A 20,644-nucleotide genomic window follows, 5' to 3' on the forward strand; every position below is an offset into this window, starting at 1 on the left:
TTTGCCCTCCACCAGTGCTTCTCAGCAGGGCCAACCATTGGCATGTGGAAGAGAAAAAATCATTGTTTTTATGAGACTCTCCCATGCCTAACCATCAAGAGCCAATGCCGTTCCCTAGACTTTGTGGCATTCCAAACAGTCACACACTCTTCTAAACATCCTCCCCAATGGCAGTACAGATTGCTCTCAAATAGCTGTCCATTTATTTCTCTAAAATGGGTCCTGAGAGCAGAGTCCCTTAGTGGAAGTTGTGTTTTAATAAAGGACTACAGCATCAAGGACTACAGCACAATTCCCACCCTAAATGAATCAATAATGTTGGCTTTTGCAGATAGGAAGAGATACTTGGGGGCACAATACTGTGCTTAAAACCCCTGAAATTATACCATTTCTAGACAACTAAGCCACCCGCCTGGTGGGGAGGCTCTGATAACTGCTATGCACCAGCAAATCCTTAGAGATCCCTGGGTGCCTTAAAAAGAAGCAAAGGGAGTCGCTGAGTTGCAGTATTAGAACAGTTGCTGACATCCAAATGAGCACATTCTCTCTCCCTGAGTAGACAAAGAATATGTATGTGCTCAGAGCAAGTATGGGGTGTTTGGGGGTAAATGATACAATGCCAGGTAGAAATCGTCATGTCATGTAGAGACAGGTTTAATGACCTGGAGGAGCTAATTTACTCAATGGACCCTGAAAGAGTTAATGTGCCTTCAAAAATTGAGCAATTAAGTTTCCTCACCAGCAAAATATGTCCCAGTACAGTTCTTGGATCACTAGTAAGAAACTTCAGTAAAAGATGTGAATGGTTACCTACCAGTGTGCCCACATTCTCTATTCTGTAAATTCTCACTCTGATTCTTTTCTCCAAGGACTAAACTTGAACGTGACTACTAAATTTTTATTGGTACACCCTTGAGATGTCTGGATGACTTTGGGCATATGGGAATATGTGTAGAAGGGACAGGTATGGACACAGGCATTCATTCTTTGAACTACTGGACAATGACACTTTGGGCTAGGCCCACCACTGTCTCCCCTGAGGATGTGTCATCAACAGATGATAAGTGAAGTCCAAGAATGGAAAAACACAGCCTAAAATCTAGCCTCTCATGTTGGCTGGTATCATCTTTATGTTTCATACCGTGGTCAGTATTTCTAAGTTTCAGGGTTGTAGAAGATGATCCAATGGTAAGTAAGATTGTTCTACCAGGATCTATGTGGTAGGGAGAAATTGCCATTTGTCTCCAGGCTTCCCACTTTATGGTGTCCCTTCAGATTAGTGAATATCCATTTTGGGAAAGTCTTACACCCTTCCTACTCTGAAAAGAATTCTTGGTCATAATCTATTATCGACTACTTAAAACCTACTGGAACATGTCAATATGTTAAAGCTTTTCATTTAAAGTGACCTCCAACAGTGGTAGAATGAAAGAAGACAGTGCCCTTTTTGAAGGACTTCAAGCAGTATCTGAGGGTAAAGGGAAAAATAATTTGTGGCCAGGGTGTCTTCCAGTCACACATTAAATCCTTCTAACACATAAATTGTGTGCCATTAAGTAGTGGACAGACTAATGCCATTATTCTATTTCTTCCTCAAGGTGTCTCAGCACGTTGCCTATAATCAAGTCTTGGTATTCTGTTGTTTCTTACTTGTTTTAGTGATTTTCGAAGCAAGAATAATTTTAAAAAGTGGGCTCCTTACTGATTCATGATTATTTTTTGCAAAATCCAGAAAAGTATAACAATTTAAGCAGAAACATAAAAATTACTAAAGACTATTTTAGACTGTGAAATAATTAGTTCTTATTATAATACTTAGTATATGCAGACCATATTAGCGTTCTTACAGCAAGATCAATAGGTATTGATTTTAAGACCTGTACATTCATTCATTTACAATTATAGCATTTATATGCAAATTTCATTTTCTGCTTTAAGGACAATCAAATACAATCTTCAAAAAGGACAGTCAATATAATCTCAAATATCTTACTTCCCCATTGGGAATGCTCTTTTCTTCCAGTTATCATGCAGCTGACCTCTATTTTCATAAGCTATTTAATATCTCTCAAAGTAAAGAAGTCTATGACCTTTAAAGGCTCTGTCTCACATGATCTCTTAGAAAATGTAAGCACTGATGATAACAAAACACTTTTTTTTTCACTTCACTTGAAGTTCATCAACATACTGTTAGCCTACCAAAAGGTCACCATTTTATAAATTATGCCTTTCACAACAACAGAAAACAATAGCTTAATTGGGAGTTTCTGGCAGTTGCTTTGCTCAGTTATCATCAATTACACCGGGGAAGAAGAACATGGAAGAATACCTGAGGTTTTAATACCGTAGAAAAAATTTTGTAGTAAATTAACAAATAAATCAGTAGCCACACTTCATTTTTCCCAAGTGGCTAGATCCTAAACCAACAGCAAGGTATCTAATATTTCATGGTGCCACATCCTTATCATTCTATTCCATTTCTATCATTTTCTCTACCTCTCTCCTTCCTGTGCTTCCTCTCCCCCTCCCCCTTCTTTCTTTCTTGTCTCAATCTTGCTTTGGTACAAACAACATACAATTTTTATTTGTTTTGTGAAAATGAGACAGGAGATGGAGAAGCCCTCTGTTAACAGTGTCCCATTTAATATAAGTAGCCAAAATGTTCTAGATGCTAAATAAATGGAGGGAAACAAAAATCCTAGGAGAGTAAGAGAGAAGTTGATTTTCAGGAGAAAAAAAAAAACTAGATAAAAAGGGTTGGGAGCAAAACTGATGGGAAGAGAAGAAAGGTAATTTGAAAATTAGGGAGAAACACCCATCTGTCATGGGGTTTGAGTTTGAAGTTTACATCCAGAAGGGTTTCAAAAAGGCTGGAGATTTGATTGAAACATGGCATTGAGAAAGAGACTTTTTTGTGAAGTCGTTGTTGAATGGCACAGGTGAGAGGTTAGAGTCATAATAAACATGAGGAGTCTACGAGATAATTCCCTCTATTACTATCACATCTGGCATTTTGATAATTGTGGCCAAAACAGATTTGGTTCTACCACTACTGAACGAGAGTATAGCAATTGGAGTATAACTGAAAAGACTTGTGTGATTGCTATTTGACAAAGGGCTATAGGTGCCAGAGTGGGACAAATGGACTCTCAAATGATGGGTAAGCCACCTGACTTGAGATAGAGGAGAAACCAGCACACTGTGCATCTAAAGAGGTGATCAGAACTGGCCACAGCATAAGAAAGGAGAAGATGTCAATTGAAGAAGTTCTACAATAGAGATATGTGGTTGCCCTTGTAAATTTGGGACTGGAAGCACATGGAAGGAGCAGTCTTTTTTTTTTATTTAAAAAAATTCTTTTTTTTTAATGCTTATTTATTTTTGAGAGAGAGAGAGAGAGACAGACAGACAGAGCATGAGCGGGGGAGGGGCAAGAGAGAGGGAGACACAGAATCTGAACCAGGCTCCAGGCTCTGAGCTGTCAGCACAGAGCCTGATGCGGGGCTCGAACTCACGAGCCATGAGATCATGACCTGAGCCAAAGTCGGACGCTCAACTGACTAAGCCACCCAGGTGCCCCAGGAGCAGTCTTAATCATATCAAACTTGGAGCAGTTGTAAGACAGTCAGATGAACCAACAAATAAACGAATACTTGGTGACTAAAAGAAAAACCAATCGTGGGAAACAATCTTCTGGGAAGGTTTTTCTCTTACCCCTGAACTTATAAGTTGAAAAATTAAGTGTCTTGTTTCTAAAAAGTTATTTTCCATTATACTGATAGGGCTAAGTGGATAGGAGAAAGGCAGTCACTTTTCAGCAACCAATGCAAAAGAAGTGTGAATACATTTGTTGTGGCAGATGGGCTAATTAATCCATAAGCAACTTGTGAATGTTAAGTAAAGAATATAGCTTTTCATATGTAAACCATATCACGGCAATGTTTGATGAGGCTTCTGTTTAACGAACAATCTACCCTTTTGGATAAACTGCAAAATCTGGGCCACTTGTCAGCAACCTCCCCAGAGTGACTGGTGGCCTCAGCTTGGATATGAGCTGTGCTACTTTGATTATTCCTCCAAATCCAGCCACATGCAAAATTTTCTTGAGTATCAGAAAACAAACAGGCTTTTCTTTTTTTTCCTTTTGAAGTGCAAACAAGTGCGTGAATAACCAAGTCACCCTGGTGAGTTGCCATTTCCAGAGTCAGCTGTTTGGGAATGATGAGGGTTTCCAAACCTCTGTTTCCTCTTATGAAAAATAAGGCCTTTTATGCATCTGTGCCTTTCATAGGAGAATGCATATAAGAAAACTCAAGAGAAGAAGCATAGAATACTGTAGATTACGTGCAAGTGACATCGACCAATCTTCAATTTGAATATTATTAGTTTTTGTGTTTACAAAATTTTTATTCACTCACTCATTCATTCATTCATTCATTCATTTCACTTTACTGAGGTATAGATGACATGGAAAATGGTAAGACATTTAATGTGTACACTGTGTTGATTTGGTATATGTATATACCATTAAAGGATTCCAACCATCTAGTTACTTAACACATCCATCATTTCACATATTGATTAATTAATTTTTTTGGTGAGAACATTTAAGTTCTACTCTCTTAGCAAATTTCAATTATATAATACAGTGCTATCATCTACTATGGTTTACATATAGATCCTCAGAGCCAAGTAGTATAATTCTAGTTGGGCAATGCCAGTTTATAAGATCTCCCCCTTCACAAGTAAATGTGGAATTAATTTTGATGAAAGGCTCTATGTGAACGCTGATCAACTTCTCTGATAGTTATGGAGGTGTTGTAAAAACATGGCCTGGTAACATTTTATAAAAGGAAGAAATGATATTTAAATTGGTGCTAAAATGTTTGGTATGGAAGAAATGTAAAATAATCCAAACCCTATTGTCATTAAAACACTTGTCATATATAATCTTTAAATGCATTTTAGGGAATTTAAGCATATAATTTTTTTCTCAACTTTGGTACGTTTGCTTCTATGTAGACATCTGTCATATCAATTAAGCATAGCACAGGAGAAAAAATATTTATAGTAAAAAGAACACACAGAATAAGAATTGTGCAAAATTATATGAAGAAAACCTAGTGAAAGATTGACAAAATTAATTTTGACCTGCTTTACTGTTATCAATGAACAAAATAACCACTGGTGGGTTTGTGAAAATGATGTAATTTTAGAAGAATACAAGAAATGTTCAACTGCATTAAGCCAAAAGTCTGTGTGATCTGCAGGGATCTGCTTTGAAAGCATGGTTACCGGATTTTTAGACGCGAATATGTAATGATCACATTGATATAATAGGCAGACTTACCCAAAAGTGATCCTGGGGTTCCTTCTGGCAAGCTTGGACTATGAGGGACTGGTAGCTTCATTTTCCTGGTGTGTGGGGGTGCTACAGCTTTGAGCTCCAAAGTCCCCCTGCGCAAGGCAACTGGCTTTCCCAGCCAAATGGAAGTCACTAACTTCTAACCCGGATATTCTGAAATTCTTGTAGTCTGTTTCCTTACTGATAATGTTTCCGAAAGAAGAGAGCAACAGTGGGTGGGGATCCCTTCACTGGACTACAGAAACAATGCATGTCCATCAGTTTGTGGCCCCTGCACAACTCCCCATGCTACTCACTCCTGACTTGTATGTTTTACCAGTAAAGACTATTGCCTAACCTTCGTAATTTGTGACGTTGTGGGATTTGTCCTTAATAACCTTTGCGTGACATGATATACATTCACAACCTAAAAAACTGAATATGTTAAAAAGGCTCATACATATAATAGTAATGAATTGCAGACCCCCGGTAACCCAAGGTGATATTTCGAAAGCCTATTGTTACATTTAACTAATTGATTGTGACACTGAGGTCACTGTTGTAGGACAGTGTGCTACTTCCTGATCCCTTTCACCGCACACTTTGATAGTGAGGTATTCCCAAATGCAAGCATGACTCATCTTCAACCTTTCTTATCAAGATATTGTAGACCCATTCTTTGTGAATTTATCAGAACTATTCTTGAACAAATTGATCATTTTGGTTATAGGCAATCTTGGGGATGCACCTTTCCTAATTGCTTTTTCCCTTGATTATCTTTTGTTTTATTTTTTGTAGCCCTTCCTCTGTATTTTCTGTTTCTTTCCTGATTCCCACTGCCACATTCTTCTCTTCTAAGCTTTCCCATTTGGAAGTGATTATTTATATAAATTATCCCTGTTATTAAAGAACAGGTCATGGTATGTTTTGATTCTTACTGAGGGAAATAAATTGAAATATATGCAACATAGTTTTTTTTTTAACCTTCATATAAATGGATTTATTTCAATTATGTTAATGAAAGAAATGGAGGTATCTGTTTTTTGGCACATGAGCTGGCGGTTCTTAGTTTGTCCATCAGATGTACAGTCTAGTCTACCCAGTTCGGTGCTCTGGGACACTGACCACTGTATACTGCGTCACTGTGCTCCCTGCTTTATGTATTTTGTTTGGTTCGGTTAATGGTAAGAGAGCTAGTACGATATGTCTTTATCCAGCTCCCTCTCCACCTGGCTTTCAGGACACCAGATCTTGCTAGGTTCTGTTCACATCTCTCATTCAATGTCCCTCTTCAAGGGTATGGGCAGTAAGGACTTCTTTATACTGCGATTTCCTATGTTCTTTTTAACTCTACTCACACCCCCTATAAGTTGCTCCATCATTAAATTCGCTTCAATTAAATCCTTTGTGACTTCCGTTTCCTTCTGGGGCCCTGCCTGATAGAACGAGACATAAACTTCTCTGATTCAAACAATAACAAAAACGTATGGTAAAAGTTGAAACTTACCATCTTTGCAAATTAAGTTCACTAGCAAAATTAGTTGCATCAAAAATACAATTACCAGTTTCTCGGATTTAGCAAAAGTCGCATTTTTAAGGGAGAAAGAAAGTACAACTTTTATTGAGATCACATAGCAAATCTAAAGTACTCATATATTTGATATGCATAGTTATTTCACAGAATATCCCTCAGTGTGTCTTTGTCTAGTGTGTTTCCTTGATTAGGTACAGGTTTTGTGTTTTTGGCAAGAATGCCTAGAAGTGGTGTTGTGTCTTTCTCCATCTATCCTATCAGGAGGCAAGTAGTATGGATTTGTCTGTTACTGGTGATCTTAACCCTTAGAACTTCATGAAAAAGAGAGGGTGAGAGGTGGGGGAAGGTAGAGGATGAATCTAAAGCAAATGTAATGTAATGTTAAAATCTGGGGAATCTAGATGAATGGTATTTGAAAATTCTTTGTACTACTCTTACTAAAACTTTTCGGGAAGCCTGAAATTATGTTGAAATAAAATGTTTCAAAATCCTATTGTATCAGTTATTAGCTAAAAACAGATTCGTGTTGTAATCACTTAGAGTTAATAATAATTGTAAGGAATTGTTGGACACAGCTTCTTCAGAGTTTACTTCTGTATTTGCATATCTTTAGAGAAACAAATTCCTACTCTGCACTGAATGTCTTTTTTTTTTCTTGTGGACATGTGTGTGTGTGTGCGCGCGCACACACACACACACACACACACACACACACACATCCCTACAGCAAAAAACACAGATTGGTATCACCAACTTTATCTTGTCATAACAATTCATCTACTGAATATCACCTGAAATCCTGTTCTCCTCCAAGCTGAGCTATTTAAAAAGATAGATGGCTGCCTTCTGGCTAATTGTGGGAGCTCTTTCATTACTATAAAAAGACTTTTTATATTTCAAGTGACTCTATAAGCAGTGAATAATGACTTGAAGTCTTTGGAGAAGAGTCCACTGATAAAATGGTAGGATAACAACTACTTACTGACCTTTTACTTCCTAAGATAATACTAAGCTGATGTAACTGATTATTAATAAACCTATCCATTGAGTTTTGACATATCAGATCCAAGTATGTTAAACTTAATGAGAAATTCTCAGGCAGACCTAACATTTTCTGGACTGGGCCTAAGGATGTAAAGACATAAGGCATATATAGGGCAAATTCTTTTAAAATGAACTCACATTATTTCACTGGGCAAAATCTTCATCGTAATTAAATGACCCAGAGTTTCTTTTTAAAAATTACTATAAACAGCATCAATAACTGAGGATTTAGAGCAATTTGTTTTCATATTCACTGAAAAAGAGGAAATGTGCTCTTAGCCCCTGGACAAGATCTCTTGGTCTCATTTTTTGTTCTTAGGGGATATATGGATATCAAGAACATAACCTTGGGTCTCAGCCATCAGCCACAGTAGCATAGTGCCAAAGAAGTGCCAAAAATAACCATCTGTTAAATGAAAGGAATACAAGTGTTCCACGTAGCTACTAATAAAGAATCAGGAGATAGTGAATTATTCGTAACATGGCATCTGTCATAAGAACATCAAAGATGCCAATAACATCTTCACCAAAATTTCGCTGTACCCTATCTCCAAAAGCAATCCCTACTTAAATGCTTCCGTGCAAAAACAAAAACAAAAAAAAAAAAAACAAACAAAAAAACATTCAATGACAAGAAACTAACAGTTCTGTTCAGTGCTGTAGTTTAAAGTCCCAGAGCCATGCTTGGTACATACTTGATACTCAATAAACATGTGCTAACTTTTCATTTCCCTAGCAAAATCCATGTTAAAACAAATGTGATTGGATTTGTCATGAACGTTGCCTGTGTTTACATGCAAACTGCTTTCCTTTCACTGCCCAGCTCCATTAGGTAGCCCAGTTACCCAGATTATTCCATTTACTGAAATATGTAAATTATTTGAGTGGCACACAAGGGCAAGCCCCACTCAGAAGCTCCGCTCAGAAGCCCCACTAATCCATCAAAGTTGTAGATGCAGGAAGCATTCAGAACTGGGATCTAAAGAGTTTCAGTATTAGCTGTGTCACGCTGAGTAAGTTATTTAAAGTCACTGAGCCTCAGTTTCTTCATCTGGAACAGGAGATGCTAATACCCCTCAGAGTTGTGGGTAGGATCAAATAAGTAATACAGCTAAGGCAGCAAACAGATTGCTATGCTGCTGAGGGATGCTTCCTTCCTTCCCTCCTTCCTTCCTAACTCTTGAGTGACGGAAACTAGGCGGTTCTCTGGGGATACAAGCTAATACCTGCACTCACAGTCCTGGCCGTGACAACGACCATAATATCAGTTAGCACTGAGTGAGCATTCACAACGTGCCAGGAGCTGAGCGAAGCACTTGGCTTATATGTTCTCAATCACACCCAGAAATGATCATGTGAGGCAAGTATTTTATCCCCCTTTGAAAGTTGTGGACGCTGAGGTCAGAAGGTATAAGAGGCTGAGCAAGGAAGGCACCTGCCCTTCACAACCTGTTTGGGAAAACAACATATACATCTATTATTGTAAGCAGACTTGTCAAGAGCTGAAGGTATGAACTATGTTCTGTGGGAGCACAAAGAGCTAAATGTGCCCAGGAGTATAGGGACTTGACATTTGAGTTGGGTCTCAAAAGATGAAGAGTTTCATAAGTTGCAAAGATGGGAAAAAAGAAAGGAACCTTAGAGTAAAGGCATGAAAAAGCCAGTCTTCTGGGAACCAAAGAGAGATCTGGTGTGATGGAGTATGGGGGATTTGGTAAACGTCTGGCAAAGAGGTGGAAAAGAAGGGTCTGACACAGATCCCTGTGTCCTTAATAGGCCACAGTAATGTATTTTTTGATATTTTTAATTTTTTAAAATTTATTTATTTAATGAGAGCGAGCGAGGACAAGGGGGAAGGAACAGAGAGAGAGGAAGACAGAAAGAGTCCCAAGCACTGTCAGTGCAGAGCCTGATATAGGACTCAAACTCATGAACTATGAGATCATGACCTGAGCTGAAATCAAGAGTTGGACATGTAACCAACGGAGCCCCCAGGCACCCCTAAAATACTTGTTTTAAACAACACCTTTCATCAGAAAAGTAGTACAGTCTCATTTAGGTTTGGGGAAGATAACTCCAAAGACTGTGGTGAGAAGTAACTGAATGGAAATCAGGAAACCATTTAGGAAGTTACTGGGAAAAATGATCTGTGCCTGGATCAAGACAGGTAAAGCATGGATGGTCCAACCAGGAGAAGATGGGTAGGGTTGTAAAACAATATTCTTATCCTTTCATTCATACCTATTCTAATACCTATCAGTTTAGCAGATTGTCTGCAACAGTCTAGCCTTGGTTTCTACTTCAATTAATCAAATCCACACTGTAAGGAAATGCAAGCTGTAGAAATTGAATTTTAAGTAGAAAGGCATAAAGGCATTCTAAGTAGCTATTGCCCATCCTCTATAGACCTATATTTTCCCTATATTTTCTGTGATTATCTTAGAGATCAAAACCTACCTCAACCAATGTTCTGAAACTCTTTCTGGTTAGTACCCACCTAGCCAGGTAGGTTAACTGTTTCACCATAAACACACATACATATACACAGATGCACACAATTCTCTCTCTCTCTCTCTCTCTCTCTCTCTCTCTCTCTCTCTCTCTCTCTCTCTGTCTCATTCCCACATACACACACATACTCACAAACTCATACACAAACACATTTATACTTTCTAGGGTCTTCTACCTGAATCATTTATAGCTCTGTGTGGAATATAAACTTAGAAATATATTTTACCCAAGTGAATACATAGGAGTTTTAGAACATAGGGATTAACACAAGAAAGTAGAACTTGCATGATATATAACTGTATCTTTCAATATCAGCATCTTTAACTTAGTGCCTGGAAGATGAAAGCTATTTTATGCCAGTTTGAGAGGACAGGACAAAATCTGAACAAAGCCAGCAACCTAGGAAAAACAGGAGGTTTAAATCATTTTCAACAATCAATTCTGCCATTTGAATTCATTCTGACACTTGTTGAGCTCAGTCAATGACATGAAACTACAGAAAAAAGGCCAAGTCCCCAGGGAAATTTGCAAGCTTCTACATCCGCAAATAAAACCACCAGAACTCATGCCCATAACCTTCCTAACACCATGCTTCCAACTTCCTCAAACTCATAGGCTTTGAAAAGAAATATTTTGTTCCATATTAACAGCAAAAAAGATTGCTGTGTAAGGCAAAAGATGATGTATATGCAAAAAACTGATGCTATCTTATATCAAAGAAATGGAATTGGCACCAATAATATCATTGACATGGTTGTCTCAAGTGCACCCTGAAATGAATAAAAAAGACTATAATAGTAATAAATATCTGTTGAGTGTTTCCTATTTACCACATACTCTACTCAGGACTATCTGCTATTAGAGGTAGAGAAATATCCCACTCATCCTACAGATAAAGAGGCTAAACCTTAACAGGTTAAGCAACCTGTTCAAGATCACACTAGCTACTAAGTTAAAAAAAACACCAAGATTTTTCTACAAATTCCTATTAATTATTTTTAAACATCAATAGGAGTTTTAGCATAGAAGCTCTAAAAATCGGACAAGAGGATTGGTGGGAAGTTTATTCTTCTATTTTCTTTTAGCAGACAGTTCATAAAATTCAAATTAAGTAGTGAATGAACTGCAGGCATTAATAAATATGGATAATTGTCTTAACTTGTGTCTCCTGGACAAGAAAACTCCAGGTGAAAAGTGAAAAAATGCTTCCGCAAAATGAAAAGGCTAGAAAAGATGCGATCCAACGACCTCCTCAGTTCTAAAAAATCTATGAACAGCATGCATAAGCATGAATAAGCACTGCTCCTTACACAACCTCTGACATTACTTAAAACTTTAGGGAAGAGAATCCCCTATCTGCTTCTGTAAGTGAATCAGATAACACTCAAAGAGGTAACTCAAGAGCCCGTCAACCTGTGACTGAACCTTTACCTTAAGATCCCCAGTTCAAGGCCTAGCTTTGCCACGTGTAACAGAATGTTGTTAATGCCTCACAACAGTTCACCAGCCCCCTGAGATGAGATGGATGAGGCCCCTGGGGGAAAAGACCACCTGGGTTCTCCCAGGTTTTTCCTTTAGTGGGCACAATCACAAGTGATTCAAAGAGAAAGAAAGAACTGCAAAATAACATCTGGGCTGTATGGAGAGCGGCGACCAACTCCAGGCTTTTGGGCTGAGTGCATGCATGAAAAGTCAGACAACAGTATTTGGGGACACCTTTTGAAAGCTGTTCCACATGGCTCTATGTCTCCTTCTGGAAGAAAATAAGGCAGAGTAATAGAGTGAATGTAACTCTGCAGATAGAGTCATCAAATTTTTAAATTTAAATTGCCACAAACATTTTTCTCCACAATACTGTTGACTTTATTTCACTTTGTTTAGAAGAGTGGGGGAGAGGGGCAAATTTTTATAAATTTAATTCCTTCAAACAATTAACATCTGTAGGCTTTTGAATTAAATTTCAGCAGATAAAACAATCCTGCAAAGTCCTAGTAAAAGCTCTCCATTGTTCCATGTCTGCACAAATTACCTTGCATCTCCGATGATTTTATGTACATTTAATCACTAAAGATTAATTACATGGCATACGGAAATCAGTGAAACACTGAAGAGATAACTTCAGTTTAAGTGCACATGCGGCTAACTTGTGGCTTTTTAAAACAATTTTAATTAAAAGTACTAGAAGAATCATCGGGCTGAAAATATTAGGAGCTCTGGGATGGATGAGCTTAGCATAGCTAATTAATTGTATATTTAATCAAAGCAGCCTTTGGCTGTAATTAATAATCTATTTTCCTCTGGTAATAAATATTGTAGTTCTGTAAAACAGAATTTATAATTTCCAGAACGCCATATGCACAGAAGAGTAGGACAGAAAGCGAGCATTTCCACACCAGCTTTCAAGCCGAGGTTGATTTTGTTTATTTAAAGAGGATGTTGTCTATATCTTTCATTTGTTTTAAATGTCATCTCACAGTGGCAGCTTACAAATAGCTATCCCAGGGTGACTTGGACATTTCAAGGGGGTAAACAATAATTCAAGAAGAGTGACTAGTAGAATGCTAAATGAAATTTGATTTTTTTTACACCACAAAGATCTCATGCTTCAGGTAGCTCTATCTTAATACGGACGCTAGGATGGTAAGTCTTGGCTTTAAACAGTCCCTTCCTTCATTTCCTTTTAAATGGCAGACTCAGATTTCCACCACTTGCAACCAGAGCCAAGTTGAAACACCCTCCTCCTTATGATAGTGCTTTAGGAGTACCAACACACACACACACACACACACACACACACACACACACACGCCCTCTCGGCTCTTCAATACTTCAATATTACATAGTATATTTTTGTTCTTACGACCCTTTCATAATTTTTTGAGAGGAAACTGTCACAAGAGGTAGTCATCTGTTTTTCATCTAAGATTTCCTTCTTCTTATAATCATGATTTAGATTCCAAAGTTTTGCATATAAAGGAGATATCATAATAAATTAACAGATAACATTAAGTTAACTTAGCTAGGCTTTGCCTATCTTTTAAAGATGTTTGCATATATGGAAATTAACTCTCAGTTTGCCACTGCTGTTTTATATTTTGAAGATTTTTACAGTAGCATGTAGGAGTTACAGGTTGCTGAATACATAAATCTTTAACTCAAAAAGCATTTTATAAGTAAGATCATGGAGAACACACATTTTTGTATGCATCGGATACAATTGCTTGATGCACTAATCAATTCATAGCATACGTTTCATTTTTCTGGGGGTTATGTGGTCTTCATATGAATATGTATGAAAGACATATGAATTAGGTTATTAAAATTATATCAAGTGAAAATATTTTTATTCAGACACTACTGGGCATTAATAAAGGTCTGGGAGCCAGATAAAGAAGAGAATAATACACAGATAAAAATTTGTCACCATTGATATTATATGATCAAAAGCAGTTCTTATTAAATATATAATGACATCTTCAGGGCTTAATCAGTTTAAAATATAACATGCAAATTCCAATAAGAACAAAAGTGTTAAAGACAATTAAAAAAAAGACAAGATAGTTTTTTTTCTTCTTAGAATTATGACTCGTTAGTAACTCCTGATACAGGCCCTCTCTATGTCCTACTAAAATGACCTATGAAGACACAGGCAAGAAAAATGGACCCAGACCATGCAAAGGAGCATCCACAGCTCTTGTTTGCCCCAATTTTCACAGAATTGAAAATTCAAGCACTTTCTGCTAGACGCAAACTATTTAGACAACTTTATCTGATGATTCATATGGTACTGGGACAACATGGGCATGAGGGGCGGCAATGTGTGTCTGCTTTAACAGTCACCCACTGGTGACTCTTTTCTCAGAAGAGTAAAGTGGCAGATATGCTATTCCCTCTGTAGGAAAATCTCAAAGACCCTGGCACTGCCCATGCTCGCCCTGAAACATTCTGTGGGTACTCACAGTACAAAAGCCAACTCTGCTCTGTCCTGCAGGGACCCTCAGAGGGTTCTTCTAATAACTCAGACCTGAGGGTATGTCCTGGTGGAGCTGAGAAGATGGATTCTAAGAGTTGTGATTTCACCAATAGCTAGATCCCACCATTTGTAGGAATTTCTTGAAATGTGTGGGGGAGATTTGCACAGCAGGGTTAAGTACAGGATCTTAGACATGGGACATTGCTACAGAAAGGCGAATCTAGCAACTCAGGTGACCTCATGAGATGATGTGTCTGTGAGGCCAGAACGTGTGGCCTATACCTGTGGAAACAGAGAAAGCACTATTTTGAAAGCCTAGGTTGCATAAACAGCATATGAAAAGATAGTGATTGACGTAGTACTAGAATACACAAAGGCAGAGTAAAACATAAGGGGAAAAGTATGAATGTTCAGCCCGGCCTCGATTCTGAGCTCTGCCCCTTAGCAGCTGTGTGACTTCAGACTAATCGCTTGCCTTTTCTGAACTTTGATTTCTTCATCTATACATTAGTGACAATGATGCTCTAAAACAATTCTAAAAGTTGTTATGACAAAGTGATGTGACAATACATAAAAAATAATCAATACTGACATAGAGTAGAAGTTCAACAAAAATATGGAAATTATATATAATACCTTATTACCTACATGGCATTCCAAAGGGTTCTCTATCCAATGTTTATCAGTCACATATGATTATGACATATTTAAACATATTGAGATAGGATGCTTTTGAGATTTGGGGATGGAACAAATTTGAAAAAGTAAAATCTATACACAATAAGAGCATTGAATTAGTAGTCAGAGAACTTAAGTCCCCATTCTACACCATTTGTTACCAATGTAGACTTGGAAAGTCACTTAAGCTCTAGAAACAGACCATAGTTCATAATAAGTTTCAAACACATGTGAAGTCATTACAGATGAGGGGAGTTAGTGCTTGATATTCACAATCTATTTAGCAATTTATAAATCAGTTGCCTTACCAACATTTATTTCACTGCTCACAGGAGATTTAAGCATTAGTCACATCTTAAATAAGAGGTAAGTATTTGTTTAATTGATTTTTACCAAGCTTATACAACAAGTGTTAAATCTGGGATTAAAAGCCCTGACTAGTCGGGTGCTGAGTGGCTCAGTTGGTTAAGTGTCTGACTTTGGCTCAGTTCATTATCTCTCAGTTCATGAGTTGAAGCCTTACATCAGGCTGTCTGCTGTCAGTGCAGAACCCACTTCAGATCCTCTGTTCCCTTTTCTCTCTACCCCTCCTCTGTTTACTCTCTGTCAAAAACAAAACAACAAAAACATTAAAAAAAAAAAAAACAAAAACCTTGACTGTTTCTCAGCATTCTTGTTATACCACCATGAGACATGTCTGCTTTGTTTTCAACTTGTTGTCTGGAATTAATTAATCACTATACAGGATATAGAATATAGTTCTTAATTTAAATCTAAATATTATGTTCTTGGGAAAACAACTCATCAAAGAAGGAAATAATAACAAGACAAGCCATTATTGATTCTCAAGTTCTGATAAATATTGTTAAATCAGAGTATAGAACTATTGGCTGAACTTGGCCTTTGTGAAATATTCGATTTGGTAATTTTAAAAAGATGAGGATTATGGGTAATTGATGTCACTATGAAATGTTCACTAATGTCCTAGACTTATCAAATGACAGCTTCACAAAGTAAGAGCTCTATGTTGAAAGAGGAAGAAGTTCAGTAAAGTATCCAAAACTTAGGAAGTCTAAGTCTTTCAAAATAAAATAAAATAATACATTTAGACAATGGTGAGTTGACTTCTTCTCATTGCTTGAGCTGGACACTGTGTGTAAAGTATTGAGATTCCAGACATGGAGGTAAATTCTATTCACATCTAATGATCCATTTCCCCCTCAATTACTCTAGTAAAAGATGCTCAGAGAGAAGCAGCTGCCAGAAATGATCTCCTATGTGACTGCACTGCTGAATAGCACAACATCCTATAGGCTGGGCTTTCTCAATGGTGGCACTACCAGCACTGGGGCAGGACACATCTTGGTTGTGGTGGACCATCTTGTGTGTTGGTGATGTTTAACAGCCTCCCTGGATTCTACCCCCTAGATGCCAGGAACATCCCCCCCTTACACCACCACCACTTGGGACAATGTCACAGTGTCTTCAGACATTGCCAAATGTATAAAGGGGGAAGTCACGCTCAGTTGAGAAGGATTGTTTTAGGCTTAATTTTAGTGGCATTTTTCTTCATTAATGTTGAAGAATGCTGGGTGTTACAGAGACCTGGGTTTATTATAAGAGAGCTGAAACACTGCATGACAGAGAAGCTGAAGGACAGAAATTAACCTCTGCATCATGGATAATTTTTTTCATTTTGTAATATATATATATGGGCATATTTTAAGAGGGAAAAAAATGGACCTGGAATAGATTTGAATAAAATAGCAAGCAATATTCTTTAACAGGGCTCTAATTATGTTCTTTTTTTTCCTGCTGGTCAAGAAAGGTAAGTGTGATCATTGGGGTTCTTCACTATGGCATCGTCCTGATGTGGAGACTCAGAAGCTGTCACTTGCCCAACAGCTACTCTATGTTGGATTTTTAAAGCTGTCATTAAAGTGGTAAAATCATGCACTGTTGTTAATGGCCATATGGCAAAGACAGGGAAGACAAAGATCCCTGGATTCCAGAAGAACTGCTTCTTGGTTATTCTAATAAATATTGTGTTTGACTATTTTTTCTATATGGATTTATTTTCTATTCTTATTCAAGTTATAGTTTCCTCTAAATTTAAATTTTCCGTATCTTCCTCAAGAAATGAGGCCTATTTATGGCTATAATAGGCACCTTGATAAAGAACAGCCAAAATAATGTTGATATGAATTTAAAAATTGCTTGAAATTCCATATTGTTTTTCTCAAAATGCTCTGCTCCAGGCAGATTATCTGAACACTTCAATGCATTGCTGACTTGGGGCAGGATTTAGAATGCTAGATAAAGGAATGGAGAAGGGATGACAATATACTTTCGCAGGACTAAACGGCTGTGAAACATCACCAGATTAACAATAATACCTTGTAACATTTGTTCTGGAAACAGTACTTAACCACTTGGAGCTTTTGATGTGACCGCATACAGAAAGAAACACAGCAGACTCATTTCTCATTCATTCATTCATTCATATATAATGTATTTCTTAATGTGTTTAAAAAGGATACAAACACATGTATTTTCTAAAAGGCTATAAAAGTCAATTACTATGTTCATCCAACAAGGAACTACTTTCTCAGCTTTAGAACCCCTATTTGAGAAAAGCCTCACCTCTTAGTTAGTAGGCATTCTTCATCCTACTTCATAAGGTGGTTGAACATGATACAGGAAAGGGGGATGAAATGTTACAAAACCTGTGCTTTGTCTACACCAGTTGTTCCCACCACCAGTTTATTTGCTAGACACCAGGACTTCAGATATTTCTACTGGATGTCAAGAGACAAGCCTTATGAATTATATTATTGGTGTATACCCCAATAAATAAATAGGTATTTTGTATAATCAGCAAATTTCTGGAAACCAGCACATTTTAGAGATCACAACATTAAACATTTTTTTAAGTTTATTTTGAGAGAGAGAGCACATGAGCAGAGGAGGATCAGAGAGAGAGGGAGAGAGAGAATCCTTAGCAAGCTCCTTGCTGTCAGTGCAGAGGCCAATGTGGGGCTTGATGCCATGAACTGTGAGGTCAAGACCTGAGCTGAAATCAAGAGCTGGAGGCTTAACCAACTGGGTCACTCAAGCGTCCCACATATAGTTGAGGTTCCCCGCTTATACGATTTCAAGTTCTAGGTATAGTTAGAGTTGGTTACAGAAGAGAAGGCAAATGATGTTATTAAAACTCAAAGCTAACAATTATAATTTAAAATATAATTAGATGTTGAGCTCTTTCTAGTGTGTAATGTTATGCTCCTGTCAAAGCACTGGGAATATTAATTAAAACAAAAACAATTAGAAAATAATTTTCCTGAGTCTGAGATTAGTTTCCTCTTCCTTTTATCCCCCTCCATTTTCATTTATGAATTAAAGAGAGACAGAGAGAGAGACAGACAGAAAAATCAATGAGCACCAGCCAGGTAGGTGCCAGACAGTTTTAGGCACTGAGGTGATACAGATGAACAAGTCAGACAAAACCCCTGACCTCATGGAGTTTACATTTTAGTGAGACAAACAGACAATAAATATAATAAATACTTCATCTACTAACCAGTAGATGGGTAAGTGCTATAGAAAGGTAATTATTTGCTAAGTGTTATGGAGCAAACAGAGAAGCACAGGAGGGCTGAGAGTCGGGGAGGGGAGTTGTAATTTTTCTTTTTGTGGTCTGTGTAGGTCTCAGTGAGAAGGTGCCAGCAATTTGTGCAAAGATTTAATTAAGAGATAAAGGAATGGTAATATATCTTTCTGGAGGAACTCAAGGAGAGAAATAGTCATCGCAAAGGCTCACAGGTTAAGTGTTCTGTGCACCTGTGAACAGCAGGGGGAGGAGGATGGGAGCAGTGAGCAGGGGGGAGAGGAGTGACGGATAGACTCACAGTAACTGGACACATACTAGGCCACTATATGGACCAGGCTTTGATCCTGAGTTGTCTTTCCCAGGAAGTTTTCCCCACCTCTCTTACTTTGGTTTCTTTTCCCCATTTTTATTCTCCACTTTCCCATATTGGTTAACCTGCCTCCTTCTTTCTCTGCCATCCCCCATATTCTCCCAGCTACTGCCTTTCCATGCTATTGCCATTTCTCTTGCAATCTCTAGATAGACTGTCCACCCAAATAATAAAGCCTCATTCATTGAGCTCTTACTCTGCGCTGAGCATGATGCATCAGGTACAATCTTGTTTCATTCAATTTTTGCAATAATTCTCTTAGATTGGACACTAATTACTACACCTGTTTTCCAAATGAGAAAAGAGATAAATGTTGTATATTTCTGTTTATGTTGCACAATGAAAATTTGTAAGCAATGGGATTTGAACCCCAGTTGGATCGACTCCAAATCTAAGATTTATATGCAACAAGTTATATTTTTCCTAGTTTTTCTATCCCTAACCCAATTCAAGAAGCATTTCAAACAGTGGAATTATCAGAATAGGAGTCTTATCGAAGTTATTTGCTAGTGTAAGAATGGACCTTGGAAGTCATTCTGTGTAACATTTACAGCATCATGCCAAGGGGTCATCTGGGCTGTACATGGACACTTTCAACAACAGAGTTGAAATAATGTGTGCTTTTTAAAAAATAGTATTATGTTAAAACATAGGCCCATGTGGACAGCGGGGGGAGAACCAGCTGGTCACTAATGGTTGTGATTCGCCACATAATATTAAAAGTTGCAGTCACCTTTTGGTTTTCTCTTCTCTCTTTTAAATGGTATTTTATCTTAGTTTATCTCATCAAGGGTTAAGTTTTAACAATATTTTAATAGCAAACCTTTACATATATTTCTGGTTAAGTGTTATTTTTGAGATTAAGTCATAGCAATGGCAGATACAGGAATTGTTAAACTGCCTTGCCTTTAATACTATTTCAAAGCAAACACACATAGTAGCTTAGGAAACAGGTGGCAGTAAGAATAGTAACACATCTAGTGAGTCCTGGCTTGCCAAGAATTTCCTGACGTGTCATTTCCGTACCAGAATTACCCCACAGGGTCAATCTCTAGCATCTAGTCATCCTGGGACAAGTAAGGGGTATAGGCTGTCAGATTTGGCTTACACCAAATACAGGATGATGTAGTTTTGCCTACCCAGAGACAGGCTTCTTCCTGTTCCCTCAATAGCTTCCTCTGCCATGGAAGCTATTACCCAAAACTCCTCCCTTCTCCTCCTCCTACCTCCACCTTCGTTTAAAAAAAGCATATATCTTGTCTGGGAATAGAAACATATTAATAAACATTCACTGTATTTTACTGTGGGTGAGTTAATCAGGTCAAGTAGTGCCAATACTAAAATGTTAAGAAACTTGGATCCTGGATAAGTATATTCTTCCAGGAGGAGGTTGGGTTTGGAGAAAAGGGGTCAGTTTTGAGGCATGAGATACATGCTTAGACAGTGAGACTTGAGGAACATGGTAGGGACCAGTCTTGGATGGCTGGAGGGAGGATATAATCCGAAAGAACACAAAAAGTCGCTGGTGGACTGGTGTGTAGGCACTCCTGATCCACCACATTCTTTTCTCTGGTGTTTAT

General features: G+C 37.8%; 1 protein-coding gene across 2 annotated transcripts in view; it reads right to left on the minus strand.

The window, feature by feature from the left end:
* Positions 1-20,644, minus strand: part of PDZRN4 (PDZ domain containing ring finger 4) — a 363,370-nt gene that overhangs the window by 72,164 nt on the left and 270,562 nt on the right. The gene's annotated exons all lie outside the window — the stretch shown is intronic.

The sequence above is a fragment of the Panthera pardus genome, unplaced genomic scaffold (genome assembly GCF_024362965.1).
Source record: "Panthera pardus isolate Hobbes unplaced genomic scaffold, ASM2436296v1 HiC_scaffold_6, whole genome shotgun sequence".
Lineage (NCBI taxonomy): Eukaryota > Metazoa > Chordata > Mammalia > Carnivora > Felidae > Panthera > Panthera pardus.